At 35.7% G+C, this 12,605-nt stretch overlaps 1 pseudogene; it reads left to right on the top strand.

Moving 5' to 3' along the window:
- Positions 1–2,091: 2,091 nt before the first annotated feature.
- LOC142639882 (uncharacterized) lies at positions 2,092–11,666 on the top strand (annotated as a pseudogene).
- The last annotated feature ends 939 nt before the right edge of the window (positions 11,667–12,605 follow it).

The raw sequence follows: 12,605 nt of genomic DNA, 5'->3' as shown, positions 1-12,605 counted from the left end.
AGGATGAAACCTATAGCTTTTCACCACTTATGTCACATCCTCACTGAGGGGGAGCACATACGCCCTACTACGCACATGTCCGTTACGGAGCAAGTGCTAATTTTTTTACACATTATTGGTCATAATGTGAGGTTTCGTGTAATTGGTAGTCGGTTCCATAGATCAACTGAAACTGTCCATAGATACTTCAACGTCGTCCTTAGGGGGGTCTTGAAATTATTTAGAGCTCTAATAAGACTGCCTAGCGAAGATACACCCCCAGAGATAAGGGATAGCAGAAGGTTCTACCCCTATTTCAAGGTAAATATTAAGACTTGTGTATATGTGTAAATTGTGAAAGTTTGTGTAATTCTAAATCATTATGTTTGTCGAAAATTAGGATTGTGTTGGAGCGATAGATGGTACACATGTTCGTGCATCTGTGCCACCTGAGATACAAGGAAGGTTTCGTGGTCGCAAAGGTGGAACCACACAAAATGTGTTAGCTGCCATTAGTTTTGACTTGAAGTTCACTTATGTATTGGCTGGATGGGAAGGCAGTGCACATGATTCACGTGTGTTAAATGATGCATTTGCTAGGCCACGGGGATTTTCAATTCCCTCAGGTATTATAGGATGACTTCACCTTTTGAGTTTATTAGTTTAATAAATTTTGTGCATTTTTCGAAGCATAGTAGTGATTTGGTTTTATTTTTTAACATATGTAGGTAAGTATTATCTTGGTGATGCTGGGTATGGTAATAAAAATGGAATTCTGTCACCCTATCGGAGTGTGCGATATCACTTGAAAGAGTTTAGTGATCGTCCTCCTGAGAATGAACAAGAATTGTTCAACCTCCGACACTCTTCCTTGAGAACTACCATTGAGCGAGGATTTGGAGTGTTGAAGAAACGTTTTCGAGTGTTGGATGCAGAACCATTTTGGTCTTTTGAAACACAAGTGAAAGTAGTGTTAGCATGTTGTGTGATTCATAATCACATTATGGGGGTTGATCCTGCTGACTATATTATGGAAGCTGCAATGAACCAAGTAGAGGGTAGTGGCTCTCAACAAGAAACACAGTCACGTCGGGAGTCCCTTGAAGACAGTAGAGTGTGGAATGCTAAGAGAGATGAGATATGCAAAGCTATGTGGTCTGATTATACCAGGAGTGGAGAGTAGAACTTTATTTAGATTTATGTGCTTGTCATATGTACTATATTCTTGTTTTATATATGTTTAATCTATTTACTGTAGACTTCTGGTGGTGTAAGGATCATTATTTCCAGTAGTTGTTTCGTTCGTTGTTCACATCGATAATCATGGTTGTATGTGTGTTTGATTTGTTGTTCATATGCACAGTAATTTGTGAATGTTACTTGGATTGTTTAAATGCTAGTCTCACTATGCAATTATCATATGTAGTAATGTCGAAAGGGAAAGAAAAGGTGGGTAGTAAGCAATTTCGATGGTTGCCACCAATGCACACGACGATGCTAACTGTACTTGCCGAAGAGGCCACGAAGGGCAACAAGCCCTCGAACACTTTTAAGCCCGGTTCCTTCGCTACTGTCGCCAAGGCGATAACCGAACGGTTTGGGGTCGAGTGCCATGCCGGGTATGTTGAGAATCGAATGCGTACTTTGAGGACAATGTGGACTACCATTCAAACTCTTCAAAAGAAGAGTGGGTTCGGTTGGGATGATAGCTTAAAAATGATCACGTGCGATGCGAAGACGTACCAAGAGGAAGTTATGGTATGGCTTTCAACTATATTTGTGCATTATATTTTCTATTGTTTTTATCCCATAAATCATGGATTATGTCTCTTGTGGTAATAATAGCTTATACTTGTTTATCATTCACATAAATCATCTAATGACATCAATATTGAATTGAATATTGAATTTATGAGTGAAGTGATCATTGCATTGTTATTGTATGTTCCCTGTCTCCGTTACGGGCGCATCGGAACCATGCAGATTTTTTGAACAAGAAGATAGAGTTGTATGATGAGTTTGACATTGTAGTTGGTAAGGATTTTGACACAGGAAGCTTTGCTAAGTCATATGTTGATATTGACACGAGCATGACAATGCGAGAGCACTGAGATGGTGGCTGATAATGGGGAGGAGGGTGTGGTGGATAAGGGGAAGAATGTGGTCGAATCGTCCACCACTGGGTCCACACTTTCAAAGTCCCGCAAAAGAAGCCGTGCACCTCCCTCTGATGATAGCGCTCTGACTGATTTGTCTGATCAGCTTAAGGAAATTGCTGTGGCCTTGAAAGAAATCAGTCGGGGGCCTGTTGATTTTAATAGTCTTTACTCTGAGGTGATGGCTATGGCGGCGGATGGGTATAGTGAAGATATGCTTGCAACTGCCTTTGACCATCTGTGTGAAAATAAGAAGGTAGCTAGGGGATTCCTGGCCAAGACTGCTAAGTTGAGGAAACTTTGGATGGATAGTTATTTGTTCACTCGACTCTGACTTGTCTGGTTAGTGCTGATTGTGATGGCTAAGTTGTGTGTGATGTAGTACTAGTATGATCCTAACATTGTATGATATATGTGACAATTGTATTATCGGTAAGCAGCCTATGTATGTATTTATAACCTGTAGGATGTGAACTCTTTTGTATTATTGGGACGATACAATTGCCCAAGTTATGTGTGGTGACTTTAAGCATGTAGGGCACATGTGTACTGTTCAGATACCACGTGTAGGTATCAATTTTGCATACCATGGACTTGTAATGGTGAAAGAACATTATGTGCGTTTTGATATAAATATTACCACGTGATATTCGGATGCTCTTTGTTGATGTTGAAGTCGATGATTAATTTTGTGATGCTTTTTGTAACTGTTGAAGTGGATGATTATTTTTGTGCTATTACAGGTTCATCTAGGCAATGCAGGTTTTTATTTGTAAATTTTCTTCCCAATTTTCCGTAAAATGTGTGAACAAACCAAACATGGGAAAATGAATTCAGTAAAACGAATTTCAGAAAATGCCAAACAGTGGAATTTGTTTGCTGCCCTTATTTTCCATGGTGCAACCAAACAGCATGAGTACATTTTCTTTACGGGAAAATATTTTTTCCGGAAATGATTTTCCGTCCGGAATTGGTTTACCGTCGAACCAAACACAGCCTTAAAAAAAAAAAAAATTTGTGGAATCCAAACATAGTAGTATAAATAAACATAAAAATTGCATCTTTGTGCTCGACTCAATTAGGGTTGCGTAGGTCCTTGTCCTTGACCTTGGGGTACAAAATACCCACTCTCCGCCGCTCATCTTATTCATCGCTCCGCCGCTTCACCGGTCAAAACTACAACCCTTTCGCGGATGAACACAGAAAGATCTGCATTTTTTATTTTTTTGAGGGTTGGTCTTCCTTTTATTCCTTCACTTTGTTCTGTAAAAATTTGGAGTGTGTGTTGTAGATTAATGTGGTTGCTTCTTTTTCCCTGAATAAATTTTGTTTGATTAGTAATGGGTGTTTTGGATTTTCTGGTTTTGTTTGATTATTACTGAGCTTGTTTTAGTTTAAAGATTATTAATTTGAAGTGATTTGGATATGATGGCAATAAAAGTAAAAGGTATGAGCAAGAAGATTATGTTGGTAGTAGTGACAAAGTGCAAAAAAAAAAAAAAAACCGAAGAGGGCCCTAGTCCTTGTTATAGTTATAGCATTGAGACATTCGCAACCTCTTCTACAACAAACAAAAATGTTATGCTTTTTGCTTATTTTATTATTTGCTTAATTAAGCGTAGCAACGGGTTGTATGAAAAAGGCGTGGGTTACATTCTAGTATGGAATGCTAATCTAGACTTCTCCCGACATTCTAATTTCAACATTTTGTTCGCTACCAATGTGCTTCCTGCATTGATCAAACCTTCATGCTGATCCTTTCACTCTACTATGTTTGTTAGCTCTGTTTTGTTTTTTTTGTTTTGTTTTATAAATGTGGTATTTGAGAACATTAAGGTGGTAATATTAGTTGGATTAGCTAATGGCCGAAGTGGGTAGCTGCACGTGCTGTTTTTTATTTTATTTTTTATTTATGGAAAATTGCTACATTTCACATTTCCGTGCATCTTATTTGCACATATTTCTTGTGCTGATCAAGGATTTTTCCTGCATTGATCAAAGCCTTCATGCTGATCCTCTCACTGTATTATGTTTGTTAGTTCTGTAGCTTTTTGTTTCTGTGTCAGAACAATTTGTCTGTCGTCAATGAGTTTTTTGAGTTTTATAAATGGGGTGTGTGGGAACCTCTTTGTTCTCCACTTTGATCAAATTATTAGATGGGATTTTGAAGTTCTTGTCTGTAACAACAATAAGGGGTAAAGATTTCAGAGGGCTTGGGTGTGTTTGTTTCCCCTCAGTTGATTTAGCTAATGGCAAGCCCATTTGGTAACGCTGTTTCAAATAGAACTTTTCCAAATTTCACCCTTTTCTTAGTACAGCTTTTTCAAACAACCTTATTTAAAAAACTGAAAATTAACTGTACCAAACAGGCAGAAAGTGGGTAGGGGATCATCCACAGAATCAACCTACTCAACTTAGTTGATGGACTCCATGTGTTGATTTTGTGTGTTTATTTATTTCATTCATACTGCTAATCTTATTTTGGGATATTGGAAATGATGGTAGAAAATTTTATTTATTCCTTTTATTTTCAGATAGAGCAATCTCTCTTGGAGAATGAGATGGTGGAGGCTTAGTTTCTGATGTCAATACCATTGTATGAAATTCTAGTATTGTTTAAGTGTCCTTCTAAAGTACCTATAATTTTGTTGCCCACTTTATCTTAACCGATCATATAATCTGCATAAACTAGTTACCGGGTTACGTTACTCTTTCAAACAAATCATAACAGTTTCCTCTCTACTCTATCATGATTTTTGTCGCCAACGTCATCCCCATGCATTGTCATCTCATCCACTCCCGTCCTCCCCTATTTCATCGCCACTATAAGTTCCAAACTCTGTTCTTTCTTCATTTACTTGTTGGAGAAGCTCAGAGAAGTCTACATGCAGGCGTTGCTTGTTATAATGCCCCAGTGAAGTGTCAGAGCTCATAAACAAAGTAAATTGAACCCAAAAGGTAAACATTTCCTTTGGTCTCTGCATTCAACCAAAGTTAGTGGATCTTAAATAATCATGTACATTTTTCCTTTGCTACACCTTTTAGTCCTCTTAATTTCGTCAAGACCCAGTTCCATTTCATTTTCATTTTGCTGAATTGGGAGGAAATAATCACTTTGGTTATGCGCCAAAATTTTCTGCTTCTTCACAAACAAAAAAGAAAAGCCACTTTCTTTGTTTTATCAGGAAATTATGAATAATAGTTTTCCATTCTGTCGATTTTTTACTTTCCTTAATTCTGCAGCTAAAACTCAGAGTACTATAAAGCCCAGCATCCCTGTGGATTTAGTTAGAAATTGGAAACCAGTTCCAATACCCCACAGAACAATCCCTGAACCCAGAGGTCAGGACCTTGATTTCATAAATGTTGCACACAGCCATCTAATTCACTCTGATTGGTCTAAGGTCAGTTCCTTACCAACCAGTCTAACACCCCTTAGAGTGAAACATATATTGTTAAAGATTCAGAAGGACCATATTTTTTCCCTGGAGTTTTTTAATTGGGTTTGGATTCAGAAACCATGTTGTGATTACCTAGAAACCCATTCGATAATCCTCCACATTCTCATTAAAATCCAGAAATTCAAGTCCGCAGAGTCCATTTTGAGGAAGATTCTTGTATCAGGTTCAATAGATGTGCCATTGAATCTGTTTGAAGAAATGCCGCACTTGTACCACTTGTGTGATTCTTCACCTCATGTTTTTGAATCACTTTGCAAGACTCCTGCGCACATGAAGAAGTTTAGGAATGCCACTGATTTTTTTTTGAAATGAAAGATTATGGGTTTTTTCTACTATTGAGTCATGTAATGCATACATGAATTCTTTGCTTGATTTGCACAGGATGCATATTGCTTTGGCATTCTATGAAGTGTTTCTCCTTATTTAGGTAATATAATATTAAAATGAGAAGTGCTGCATTAACGACATTTCTACAACACTTCTACAACAAAATCTGATGAAGTAATTTGTTATTGGTTCTAATTTGAACTTACCACTGAAATTATTTTTTTTCCTTCAATAATAGTCAGTAATAACTTGCCACTTAGGAAAGTGTTGTGAAAATGTTATAGGCATAACATTTCTTTATATTAATTTTTTTTTTCTTTCTCATCCAAACTCACCATTTTGGCTCAATAAAAGACAAACTATACCAAACCAAACTTCAATAATAGACAAAAACTACACTAAACCAAACTTACTGTAGAAAAGCTATTCGCGCTTTTTATAGAGTTAGTAGAAGTAGAAGTAGAAATTGTGAATGTTAAACATCAAAATTGCTTCTTCGTGCTTGACTCAATTAGGATTGCTTATGTCCTTGACCGTGGCTCTTCATAAGCAATTCAGCTAAGAAAAATCCTACGTAAAAAAAAAAGGCATCTATTTGACTTTTTTCTATCATAATAGCTTGTGAGTTGTGATGCGTGCATGCTCACGTGAATGATATAACAGTCTTCAATAAAATAGAATCCAATATCACCTGTCACTGTTGGCACATCCAGTCTCTGCCGCTCAAAACCACCTCTTGTTCATCGCTGCACCGGTCAAAACTACAACCCTTTCACAGACGAACACAGAGAGATCTGCATTTTTTGAGGGTTGGTCTTCCTTTTATTCCTTCAATTTGTTTTGTAAAAATTTGTAGTGTTGTATATTAATGTGGTGGAATTCTTCTATTTCAAATAGTTACTTTTTTTTTTCCATGAATGAATCGTGTTTGATTGTTAATGAGAGTATTGGATTTTCTGGTTTTGTTTGATTATTACTGTGCGCGTTTTAGTTTGAAGTGATTTGGATATGATGGCAATAAAGTAAAAGGTATGAGCAAGAAGATTATGTTGGTAGTAGTGACAATTTGCAAAAAAAAGAAGAGGGCCCTAGTCCTTGTTAAAGTTATAGCATTGTGACATTCGCAACCTCTTCTACAAAAAAAAAAAAAATTATGCTTTTGCTTATTTTATTATTTGCTTAATTAAGCGTAGCAATGGGTTGTACGAAAAGGCGTGGGTTACATTCTAGTATGGAATGCTAATCTAGACTTCTCCCGACATTCTAATTTCAACATATTGTCCGCTACCAATGTGCTTCCTGCATTGATCAAACCTTCATGCTGATCCTTTCACTGTACTATGTGTGTTAGCTGACTTAGCTCCTGTTTTGTTTTTGTTTGTGTCTTAACAATTGCACATTTTTCTTGTGCTGATCAAGGAATTCTCCTGCATTGATCAAATTCTTCTTGCTGATCCTCTCACTGTATTATGTTTGTTAGCTCTGTTGCTTTTTGTTTCTGTGTAAGAACAATAAAAATGGGGTGTGGAAACCTATTTGTTCTCCACTTTGATCATATTACTAGATGGGATTTTGAAGTTCTTGTATGTAGCAACAATAAGGGGTAAAGATTTCAGAGGGCTTGGGTGTGTTTGTTTCCCTTCAGTTGATTTAGCTAATGGCAAGCCCATTTGGTAACGCTGTTTGAAATAAAACTTTTTCAAATCTCACTTTTTTTTTCTTATTACAGCTTTTTCAAACAACCTTATTTAAAAAAACTGAAAATTAACTGCACCAAACAGGCACAAAGTGGGTAGGGGATCAGCAACAGAATCAACCTACTCAACTTGGTTGATGGACTCCATGTGTTGATTTTGTGTGTTTATTTATTTCATTCATACTGCTTATCTTATTTTGGGCTATTGGAAATGATGGTAGAAAATTTTCTTTTTTCCTTTTCTTTTCAGATTGAGCAATCTGTCTTGGAGTGAGTTGGTGGAGGTTTAGTTTCTGATGTCAGCACCATTGTATGAAATTCTAGTCTTGTTTAAGTGTCCTAAATATTGCATCTTATAATACGCTGATTGCAGGATATTGCAATAAGGCTCTTTTGAGCTTTGCGATAAAGCTTAAAAACTCAATGGGGAAGAATGGGTCCATCCAAATGTGGTTACATTTAACACATTCATCTGTGAGTTTTGCAAGGAAGAAAAATTACATGATGCTGGTAAGGTTTTCAATGAGATGAAAGCAGTGAATGTTTCTCCTAATACTGTGACCTACAATGCCTTGATAAATGGGTATAGCCAAGGGGGTAGCAGTGAGATGGGAGGTAGGCTTTATGATGAGATGTTGAGGAGTCAAGTTAAGGCTGATATCTTGACTTATAATATATGCCTTGATTTTGGGACCATGCAAGGAGGGTAAGACAAAGAAAGCAGCATATTTGGTTAAAGAACTTGATAAGGAGAACTTAGTTCCAAGTGCCTCGACCTTTTCTGCCCTTATTAGAGGTCAGTGTGTGAGGAAGAACTCTGAGTGTGCCTTTCAGCTATATAAAAGCATGGTAAGGAGTGGTTGTCATCTGAATGAACAAGCTCTCAAGATGTTGATATCAACCTTCTGCAAGAATGAGGATTTTGATGAAGCAGTTCAAGTCTTGAGGGAAATGATTGAGAGATCTATGACTCCTGATTCAGGCATCTTATCTGAAGTTTTTGTTGGACTTTGTCAATGTGGAAAAAGTCAATTGGCAAAGATGTCATGCAGTGAGATGGAAGCTAGACATCTTATTCCAGCAGGTTTTGAAAAATCCAAAACCATGAACTTTGGAGCTGAGAATGAGAATAAAGCATCTGGAGATAACTGGTAAGGCTGTATGTACTATATACCTGAGCTTTCCTTGTAATGTATGGGGTTGTGCGGTTTTCATTGCCTGACCTCTCCTTGTAACTTTTAATAATTAGCCTTTAGTTGTATGTCTATTTTAACTATGACAGCAAAACTAAAGAAATTTTTGCTTGTAAAAAGAGTAACATACTTAACAGTGTTTTGAGTCTTTTGAGTTTTGACAAACCACTGTTTTGTTGGTAATCTCACTGTTTCAGGCATAATAAGGGGCAATTGTATACAGATTTCTTACTTTGAGCATGTAGCAGATTTTGTGCTCTGCTTCAAAGGTTATCTTTACTTATTAACATTTTACTGAAGACTCTTAAGAACCATTTTTTTTATTACTAAATGGCACTTTAGTTGTATTTTGATATTGACCTGGTTGTTGATATGGATTTATCACATGTTTGCATTTAAACTTCCTGTTATCTGCTTGATCTTCTCTTCTTTTTCATTTTCCTTTTATTTATTTATTTTCAATGAATTTATTTTCATTCTCCCCTCTCCCGGTGTGCGTGTTAAAAATATTTAGTATTCTCAAAAAAAAAAAAAAAAAATGGAAAGATGCAAAGCTACCAAGCAGTTAACTTACACAAGTAGGATAGGCTGTAGGCACTCTACACTTTCTTCTAAACCAGCATACTGATGAGACAAGTGAGATAATCACTCTCACTTGTTGATATTAACCACCAAAATTTTGTTGGCATAACAACTCTCTGAACCATCAATGAAGCAAAGCGAAAAATATCAATAGTCATGTAAGCACATTCCATCCAAAGAAAATCTGAAATGTAATATATATTATTTTTTTCATTTTTTGAGTTGTGAAATCTAATACAATTATAAGTAAAAGATGTATGATATTTCTTTTACTTGCTAAGAGGAAACAAAGTTGGCCTTGTACTTTTACTAATTTAAGAAGTAACCATTACTCTCTAATAAAACTTATTTCACTGATCTCCATGTTGCTATTGTTAACAAATCAATAAGGGAGTAAAGTAAATCTAAGGAATGGTGAATTTTGAAATTGGGAGAGTTAAATGATAGAGCAAGCAAGACTTGTTGATTTTATTATGGGGGGTTTGGGAAAGAACACTAAAAGATACACAAAGAATAAATAAAAAGGAAACCTGGAAAGAAACTAGGAACAAACAAAAACAAATCAAAGCAAAAGCCAAGGCTCAATAGTGTGTATACTGACCATTGAGCAATCATAAATAAATAATTAAAGAAATTGAAAGAATTAAAGGAAGAAGGAGAAGCTGGGCATGGGGGATAAGAGTTGGAGGCTCCCCATGGATCCGAATCTGCCCCGATGGGGCTGCCAGAACTGCTGCCACTCCCTCTGTGTCGTTGGCGTCAATTCTTACAACAGCAACTCCTCTTGCTCCAGTAATCAATCGAATTTGCTTTTTTTTTTAAAAAATTTAATTATAAATTTTCTTTCAGATTTTGATATGATACCCTTTTGAGTAACTCAACTCAGAAGTCCTTTTTTTCTTCTTCTTTAGTTTCTGTATTTTGAGTAATTATAGCATCTGGGTTTTGTAAAAAAATCAGCCATATTCAAGCTACATTTTTTTTGATTGATTATAGTATTTGTGTAACACATTATGGGAGATTAATATTATAGGATTTGCTTGCTTAATTTAATGTTAAAAAGTGATATGATATGTTTGGTTGGTTGGTTGGTTGTTGACAAGTATGGTATGTGGTTTTTGGCAATGAGGATGTGCAGAAATGCAGGGGTCTTCAATTCATGGGGTCAATAGTGTGATAAGTTCGACGCGTATGGACAATTCTTTTGTTGTGTTACCAAAGCAAAAACCCCAGCAGCAGCCACAGGGGATTCCTCCTTGTCCTCATGCTGGGGCTGGAGCTGTCCAGCTGGATATTAGCCTGCCTGGGAGACAATGTAAGAATCATTTGTGGGTTACCTTCTCCTGAAGGATGATCCAATGTTCCTTTGCAGCCTCACAACTTGGAGTTCTACTTGACTATAACCGTGCTCAAACTTGCATTTGAGATTGCCACAATTTAGACCCAGGTATACTTATTGCAGAGGAACTTGGATATAAAGTTGAATGTTCGTTTGAAGATTTGACTCCATGTTCATATTTACAGGTTGAGCAACCTTTATGTCTTGAATGCATTAGTGTTGTCTGACAAACTTGACAAGGAGGTTGAAGATGTGAACAGGGACATTGAAGCATATGAGGCATGTCTTTACTCTGCACTTGGAGGGAGAGGCACACGATATTCTTAGTGAGGCTGATTTTTTTAAGGAGAAATTATTGGTGCTTACTCAGCAACTGGATCTAATCCATTAATCACTTTGTTGGACATGCTTTTGCTTTTGATTTATAGGAAGTTAGTCAGCATCTTTTAAAAAGAATTTACCATAATTTGGTGGTATAAATGGTTGACCAGTTCTTCACTTCTGAGTGAGTATTGAATTTAGTGATGAAATTTATTGATCCACGCTGGTATCTAAAGCCATTTGAGTGCTAATGCTATCATAACTTCGGAAGTGCTACAACAATGTGATAGGATGCTATGTTTGGAAATTTGGAGGTAGATGGGAGAGTAGGGCGGAATGGTTACTCTCTATCTTTTTTGGATGTTTTTAAAATTAAGTAGGGGGAAGAGAATAATTTAGTCATTCTTTTTGTTTTGATGTTTTAAAAATTAAGATGGGAGAAATAGGAAATGATTAAATATATTTAAATAGACAATTTACCCCCATTTGAAAATGGACTTGAAGCATTTACTTATCAAAAAAAAAAAAAAAGGACTTGAAGCATTGGTCTATAATTAATTTGTTAGATTAAATAATTATATGCCTCAATACACTCATTATTTTTATTTTTCATTATTGCTCCCTTTTGCCATTAGCTCATTAATTTATTTGCTTATGTAAAATTTCTTAAATTCTTTAATTCAACATTTTTATAGGTATAAATGTACTTTTGCCAACTTTTATTTAAAATGCTAGTCTAAAGTCACATTCCAAAAAGAAAAAAGAAAAAAGAAAGAAGCCCTTTAAGGGAATGCTTCCTTATTACTGTAAGTTCATATTGTTTCATTTAGAAGTTTTTAATCTGAAATATAAGCTGCTTGTAGATGTTATTCTTGTACTTAAATTGACATCCCTAAAATAGTAACATTAAGATATAATTTCATGCTCACCGAATTACAATCTAAGGTTTCTTGTTGTTACATTGGATGAGCAGAAGCTATAATAACTTTAGCTTGGGATGGGCCAACCACTTGTAGCTAGTGAAGACAGGCAATATTATATGTGTAATGTTACGGTTATAAATTATTTGACAATATTTTTACAAACTGTTGATATGATCAATTTTTTATTGGTTTTTATTTGAGTCTATTTTTAGTATTACTTTTTCATTTATCAATAATCACTCACTATATCAGTAGTTTGTAAAAAATTTTGTAAAAAAGTTTGTAAAAAAGTTTGTATCTTTAGTATTAATTATCTTATATTATTCCAACTAAAAAACAGTTTCTTTCTAACAATTAATTATTCAAATTAACAACTTTTTTTTAAAAATACTCAAATTAACAACTTAAAGATCAGAATGAAAGGAATTTTTTTTTTTTTTTTTTTTTTATGGATCAATCCACATATTGCACACGTGCAACTTGTAACTTCTATAGTCGTAGTACTTGGTGTTGTAATCGCTCTTCATCAACACGACATCAGAACTATGCAAAGTGACCAAACCAATACAATAGTCCGTAAGTTCAATACTTTGATTCTCACTGTTTGTCTCCTACTCCACATGGAGTA

Source organism: Castanea sativa, chromosome 6, assembly GCF_040712315.1.
Source record: "Castanea sativa cultivar Marrone di Chiusa Pesio chromosome 6, ASM4071231v1".
In the NCBI taxonomy this organism is placed as follows: Eukaryota; Viridiplantae; Streptophyta; class Magnoliopsida; order Fagales; family Fagaceae; genus Castanea; species Castanea sativa.
Note: the sequence above shows the minus strand (reverse complement) of the source record. Positions and strands in the feature narration are given on the sequence as shown.